The following is an 8,312-nucleotide window of genomic DNA, read 5'->3' as shown; positions in this document are numbered from 1 at the left end:
ATGTGCATTACCGAGTGGGCCCAGAGATACCTCTCCGACAATCGGAGTGACAAATCCTAATCTCGAAAACATGAGTTGCATAATCTCATAGTCATAAGAACATGTATAAGTCATGAAGAAAGCAATAGCAACAAACTAAACGATCAAGTGCTATGCTAACGGAATGGGTCAAGTCAATCACATCATTCTCTAATGATGTGACCCCGTTAATCAAATGACAGCTCATGTCTATGGCTAGGAAAGTTAACCATCTTTGATTCAACGAGCTAGTCAAGTAGAGGCATACTAGTGACATACTGTTTGTCTATGTATTCACACATGTATTATGTTTCCGGTTAATACAATTCTAGCATGAATAATAAACATTTATCATGATATAAGGAAATAAATAATAACTTTATTATTGCTTCTAGGGAATATTTCCTTCACTAACTTAGCTAAAATGGATCATTTTGGAGCTAACTTAGTTAAAATGGATCGTTTTGGTGCTAACTTAGGTAAAATGGATCATTTTGGAGCTAACCTAGGTAAAATGGATCATTTTGGAGCTAACTTAGGTAAAATGGATCATTATTGAGCTAACATGGGTAATTATGCCATTTTTCAGTTAATTAAGCATATTATGCCATTTTTGACATAAGTAAGCTAAGTATAGGTCATTATTGAGCTAACCTAGGTAACTAAGCATATTAGAGCTAACTTAGCATATTAGAGCTAACTTAGGTCATTTTGGAGCTAACTTAGGTAAAATTGATCATTTTAGAGCTAAGTAAGCTTATTATGTCATTTTGGAGGAAAATAAGCTAAGTATATGACATTTATGAGGTTACCAAGGTTGTTATGCCATTTTTTATCTAAGTAAGCTAATTATGCCATTTTTGACACAAGTAAGCTAAGTGTATGTCATTATTGACTAAAGCTAGGTAACTAAGCATATTAGAGCTAACTTAGGTTATTTTGGAGGGAACAAAGCTAAGTATAGATCATTTTAGAGCTAACATAGGTAAAATGGATCATTTTGGAGGTAAGTAAGCTTATTATGTCATTTGGAGGAAAATAAGCTAAGTCTAGGTCATTATGGTAAGCATATTGCAGGAAATAAAGCTAAGTCTAGGTTATTATGCATTTGTTAAGCAAAACACTAGAGAAAACTTACCCTCATCACGGAGGTGAAGCACCGGGGTTGCTCGTGCCAGTACCACCTGGAGAAGGATCGTGCGATGCTTGTCTGGAATTACGCTACACCAATGATCATTTGCAATGTCTCGTTAGCATGATGGAACTCAAATGTTAAGATTGGTAACTAATGACCATTCAAATGAAACTTACCATGATCCCCGGAGTAATGACTGGCATCGGTGGAGGGGTATGACCGGTCTTCTCGCACAGAGATTACACATTTGGTTTGACGAGTTAGTCATACTAGTTAGCAATGAAACAAACATTAAGTGCATGATTTGGCTAATATGTAGAAGAAACTTACCACGAGGAGCTCATACATGGCCCGGTTCTGCATGTCATTCCGTGCCCTCTCCTCCTCCAACATCCTAGCAGTCCTCTCCTACAACTCCCGCTCCTTCTCCGCCGCCTGCTGGTCCCTCTTCGCCAGAAGCGCCTGGGTTCTATCTCTCTCTCTCGCTCTCTCTGAAGAGTAGCCTGCAACACCACTCCTCATTAGCATTGTAATCATTGATGACCGCACATACAATGTAATGGAGGAAAGATAGTTGAGTCCGTATAACTAACCTCGAAGGCGAGCTCGATTGGCCGTTGACGAGGCCTTATCTCAGGAGCGGCACTCGACTAGCGCGCCTTGATCTCTGGGAGAGTGCTAGGATAATGGATAAGTCCATCACCAATGGCTATCGAGCCATGGGACCTCTCGCCACCAGATATCATCACCAGCTTTGGATCAATGGGACCCTTGCTTGTGTTAAAGTCCTGCCCTTTCCTCGCCTTCCCCTCATCTCTGTACTTCACAAGCTTGTTGTGTGAGGAGATGTTGGTGAAGTTCTCTGGATGATCGAGGTCAGACTCAGAGAATGCCTTGACCTTCTTGTACGAGGCAGTATGGGCCATGGCATAGAGGTCGTACACGTCTGGCACCTCCGCCTTATTGTGTCACGCCTGAAAGAGAGGAACATATTAAATTAGTAATAAAAGGGTTCAAGCTAGCATGAAGAATGAATTGCATGAATCATGAAGCAAACCACATACCTAGTTCTGCCCGAACAGATATAAGTTGGCGCTGCCTTGATGGTGTGGCACACCTTCCATTGGGGCACACCGGCCCTTGCCATTGTTGTGGAGGGCTAACCATTGGTCTGAGCACCACTCACCCACCAACGCCTCCCAACAATCCATCTGATCCGCACATCATCTCAGGGGCACCTAAGTTAGTAAAGAGAAACTTGAGCGCTACGCCTACGAATCAAATCAAGGAAACTAAGTACAAGGCCTTAAGAATAGGTAATTATCATCATGTACTCCTCCTTCTTGAGAAACTTCTCGTGGCACGCCGACTTGATCTTCTTAATACCACGCGAGGTGTAGTAGTCTCGAACAGCCTACACCCAAGCCTCGTGCTGTAAGTTTTGTAGTAGGCATTTGCACTCGGCATCGATAACCTGTGTTACGGCCTCCTCGTATCCCTCCTCACACCTATAGAAGGTCTGCAATCAAACGAGACAACATTGATTAGTATAATAACTAGCTATTTGAATATTTTTAATTGTGTAAAGGAGAAATTACCCAAAAATTTCTGATCACCATATCTGCCCTCGTGTGGCACAAGACACCGTCGATCATCTCCTCAGGCGGGGCTGGGGCGGCCAAGTAGTGCTCCCAGCTCAATCCTATCTATGGAAGCTGACCCTCACCGGGCAACATGACAAACCCCAGGAAGTTTTGCCAGCAAAGCACACCAAGGCCATTGTTGGGCCTGCGGACATCCAAAGCATGGTCCCAATCCTTGCAGTATGACAAGGCCAACGCATTGGATATATTTGAAGAAAAGTGAAGGCAAAAGGTACAAAAAGAGTAAATGCACTTACCTATCCCTATGAGGGAAAATCAACCACCTTTGCTCGCGGGTCGCCGGCACGGGCGGGAACCGTGTACAACCACGCTGATAGACGGTGGCCCCCTCAACATCCTCGCCCTCGCTATCAGCCGGATCCCCGCCACCATCAGCATGGCCACTCGGCCCCTCAGGCGGATTCGGCTAGGTACCCCATCCGGATGTCTCCTGGGACGTACCCTGGTCCACAGTCTCGTGGGCCGAAGGCCCGTTGACCCGAAGCTCATGGATCGGAGTCCATGTAGCCTCCTCCTCATAGGTGTCCACCCTACCAGTCTTGTGCTCGGGTGAATTTGCTGGGGGTGGCGGCGAGGAAGGCATAGGAGCATGCCTCTCTCCTACGGCCACGTCCTCCCCAACCTCCTCTCTTCTTCCCTCCCCGACCTCCTCTCCCGGTGGGCAACGACACCGACGAAGAAGCGCCCACCAGTGTCTGCATACTGTCGAGCAACACTCTCTAGAGAGACTGGGGTGGAATGGAAGTACCCCTCCCACCATGCGCCGATGAAGGAGCCTCGGAGCGGTCCGGGCCTGCGCCCACCATCTTTCAACAACTGCCACGACAAAGAGTAAATGAAATTAGTACAACATAAAAAATTTAATACCGACATGAATAATAATATGTATATAACTTAAGTGTATCATCATCAAGTACAACATAAAAAATGAATACCTAACATGAACTTATAATATATATAAATATATGTATATAATACAAATTGAATACCTGACATGAACTAATAATAATCTTGATCGTCTATATATGCTCCGAGATCAATAAATGCATCATCATCATCACTATCATGAATAACGTGCTCATCGGGTTCAGCAGCATCAACATGTTGAAGGCCACCTTTATGTAATTGGTCAAGCATTGACAGGTCATCCACAACAGTAACCTCTTCTTGTTCCAGCTCTTCTTGTTCCGGCTCAGGGGTGAAGTCGGATTCACTGTCGCTGTCTACTTCAATGTTCTGGGGTGAAGTAGAGCGGTTCTTGTCGGTGTCAAAACCGGCGGATCTCAGGTAGGGGTCCCAAACTATGCGTCTAAGGTTGATGGTAACAGGAGACAGGGAACACAAAGTTTTACCCAGGTTCGGGCCCTCTTGATGGAGGTAATACCCTACGTCCTGCTTGATTGATTTTGATGAATATGAGTATTACAAGAGTTGATCTACCACGAGATCGTAATGGCTAAACCCTAGAAGTCTTGCTTGTATGACTAAGGTATTGAGTATATCCTTTCCAGACTACACCCTCCGGTTTATATAGACACCGGGGGGATCTAGGGTTACATAGAGTCGGTTACATAAGATGGAATCTTCATTGTTGTTCGCCAAGCTTGCCTTCCATGCCAAGGAGAGTCTCATCCGGACACGGGTACAGTCTTCGATCTTCATATCTTCACAGCCCATCAGTCCGGCCATAGATAACAGGTCGGAAGCCCGAGGACCCCTTAGTCGAGGTCTCCCTCAGTAGCCCCTGAACCTGGCTTCAATGACAAGGTATCCGACGCGTAGTGCTGTCTTCAGCATTGCAAGGCGGGTTCCTCCTTCCGAACTTCCAAATAGTCTCCAGAAGAATTGATCATGTCCGGACCTGTAACACACACCGCACACAACCACAGAGAGAATATAATAACACACAAGTCCAATCTGCCGACAACTTTAGTAATGCGACGTCACACCTGTCCGGTCATAATTTCGAACCATTTTTCACCCCACATTTTGAGACGCGGTTGTCATTGGCATGTATTTATCGAAGCAGATATTGTGTCCCCTTATTACGGGATTCTCATCAATACGGGCGTGGGTAACCCAACCGCGCCGTTTACACAGCCCTTGGGAGCAGGCGAATTTTAAGGCGAATGGGGGGCGTTCGATATTAACCGCCCTTATAAGGAGATAAGATTCCCCTTTCTTCTCCCATGCTTTCTTCCTGCCTCTCCGTTCTTGAGCTCCAACGCCCAAGTTCTCATTTCCCTGTCTCAAGAAAGCACTCAACCATGTCCAGATCCAGAGGTCAAGGAAAATGGATGGCCTCCTCTGCTAAGGAGGAGGACATCATCGAGCTTCGGGCGGCCAGGTTCCTAGCGAAAGAAATCGCCCACCGTCTTCCAGCCTAGGGACAAATCATCCCCACACCAAAGCACAACGAGAGGGTAGTGTTCATCCCTCATTTCCTCCACGGCCTAGGGTTTCCACTCCACCCCTTCGTCTGCGGGATAATGTTCTACTACGGGATAGACTTCCATGATCTATCCCTGAACTCCTTCCTCAATATCTCAGTGTTCATTGTTGTGTGCGAGGCCTTCCTTCGCATCCAACCCCACTTAGGGCTGTGGCTCAAAACCTTCAATGTGAAGCCCAAGGTGGTCGACGGACAGCACGCAGAGTGCGGGGGCGCCATGGTGAGCAAGCTCACCAATGTCTCTTGGCCAAAAGGCACATTCGTGGAATCTGTCAGGGAATGGCAGAAGCTATGGTTCTACATCACCAAACCCCGCGATGCCACTTGGGCAGCGGCGGCCGAATTCAACTCCGGCGCCCCCGTGCGACTCACCTCCTGGGTCGAGAAGAGCCCAAACTGGTGTTTGTCGGATGAGCTGACTGTGCTGCAAACGCGTATCCAAAGTATGATTGATAAGGACATCAAGCTTGTCGACATAATCCAAGTGATGTTGGTGCGCTGAATCCTTCCCTGCCAGAGCCGAAGCTGCCCTCTATGGGATTTCAACCCAAAGAAACACCATACCATGGTGAGGCTTTTCAAAACGACTCACGAAGATGCCTGGAAGTTGCTTTTCAAGGGCAACGAGATACCGCCAGCCACTGGCTCGGACCGGGGTCACGAAATGAATCACCCTCCCAACGAGGTATGTTGTTTTCAACACATCCCTTACTTGCTTGTTTCAAGGATAATATCTAAGCTTCCATTACCATTGCTTTTTCAGTACTGGTTGAAGAAGGCGAAGCAGATCCGGTGTCCGGCTCCCTTGCCCGAGGAGCCAGTCATCCCGCGCTTAGCAAAGATGCTGGAGCCGACACCTTAGAAGGCACCAGAGAAGAAGGACACAGGAAAGGTCATGGGGGCCCGGAGCGGTCCTCGCCACAAGGGTACCTCAGACGCGATGTCCGAAGACAAGGCCCATTCCCCCGCCGCCGAAGACGACGCGGATGAGGAGGAGGAGAGCGACTCTCCCCCTGATGGGGGAGGAAGAAGAGGGCGGCCTCCACAACTCTGGAGGCGGAGGCGCCCAAAAGGGGGAAGGGCTCCCTCGCGGATAACGCCCCCATGCTAAGCCTCGGGCCACATCGTAAGTACTAATACCTTATCCGCCTGTGAAGTTTCCCCTCCTCATTGTATTGAGATGATTGGTTATGTTATTGTAGTCTGGTCCACAATATCCCTCCGCGATCCTCGTCAGGAGGCTCGATGGATTCCAAGGCGATGGCTAGCGACTCCCCGCCAGCCACACACTCCCCCAAGACTAGGGATGATGTGGAGGTGCTATCCCGAAGGACTATTCCCGGCGGGGGAGAGGCTCAGGAGGCGCCCGAAGGCAAAACCTCCATCGCCGGACACCAAGGGGAATCAATTCCCCCGGAGACTGGCGGGGAGGGCCATATACAATTCGGCCCTCAACTGGACTCCATTCCGAAGACCGAGGTGGCTCCGGAATCCAGCATGCACCCTCCTACGAAAGAAGGGGGGATGCCTATTCCCCGGTGGCCCCTATCCAACCAGGGGCACCGGATAGTCTCCTGGGAGCTCTGCGAGGCGCTTCTATTATGGAGGAGCACCGTGTCCTTATGGGCACGATGATTGAAAGGGGCCAATCCGCCAAGAGTGGACTAACTGAGGCATGCGGCAACCTGCTAACAGGTTTTGAGGTAAGTGACACCAAAAGGAGAGAATCCCAATGTAGACAGTAGCGCCTGAGACACTGTCCGGTGTTCAGAAAGAAAAAACCAGACAGAGGATCAATCTCCTACGCCAGGAAACTAACTAAATTTTTCTGAAATACAGGCGTCGTTGCTGGCCGCGGCCTCGCATACTGTCGAAGTCTCCGAATTGAAGCAGAAACTGGCGGAGGCCGAGGGAGAGCTGAACCAAGTGAAGAAGCAGCTCGAGAAGAAGCAAGGTAAGCAATAACCTGTTATATATTCGAAAAGAAGAAAATGATATGCGATGACCAAAATGCCATGATTTGTATAGAAGCGACGACCGAGGTTGAGGCCCTGAGAAAGGCCCTGGCCGAAGCCGAGGGGAAGGCTGTCCAACAGCAAGCCGCCTGTAAGAAGCTCAAGGCCCGGGTGGGCGAGGTCCAGCAGGAGCTCCAGGACATGGTGAAGAAGTGTGAAGCCTTGGAGCGCGAGGCGTCGGTTCGAGAGGCCGAACTTACCAAAGCTTGTCAGAGCACAGAGGTTGCACGGAATGAGGCCCGGGACGCTCTCCAGGAGATCCAGGAGGCAAAGAAGATCACAGCGGGTAAGGAGTTTAACATGCAAAGAAAGTATGCTGAGAGGAAGTACCTTTTACTAACCCGGATTCGGAGTTGCCCAGGGGCTTTTGTGGATCTGCCGTGAAGTGTATCCGATGCTGCGGAGTTCTTCCGAGCCAGGGAAGGGGATTCTCCGGAGAAGCTTTTCTGGTCGCAGTATGCTGTGTCAGAACATCCGGTGGCCTTTGCTGATCAACTGAAACAGTTGATCGAGCTGCACAGGATGGCCGAACTGTCCATGAAGGATTTAATAATCCGACTATGGCCAGCCGAAGCTATACCTAGCAGTTATTTTGGCCTCGTGAAGCGGGTGGTGGAGGCTTGTCCGTGGATAGACATCGTCAAGCGATCAGTCTGCATTAAGGGTGCCCGCATGGCCTTCACTCGTTGCAAGATGTGGTGGGCGAAGATGGATGCCGTCGAGGTTGCCCGGGGGCCGCCGGAGGGCAAGGAGCACCGCACACCCGAGGGATATTTTGCGGATGTCCTGGAGGGATCTCGACTTGTAGCAACGCGGTGCGGGAAGGATGTTATTCTCGAATAAATACATTCATATTTTTCCTTGTATGATGAAAACAAAGTGGTTGTGTAATATAATTTTTATTATGTTTTAATTGTATCCTCATGTGCGGCCGTGTTGTATGAAATCTGAGGGTTCGCCAGTCGTTGGCTTCTGCTGTCATGTAGGTAGTACGGAGGTGTTCATTATGGTATCTAAACAATCTTGAT

The sequence above is a fragment of the Triticum urartu genome, chromosome 4A (genome assembly GCF_056163025.1).
Source record: "Triticum urartu cultivar PI428250 chromosome 4A, HENAU_Tu73, whole genome shotgun sequence".
Taxonomy (NCBI): Eukaryota; Viridiplantae; Streptophyta; class Magnoliopsida; order Poales; family Poaceae; genus Triticum; species Triticum urartu.
This window is presented reverse-complemented; position numbering follows the sequence as displayed.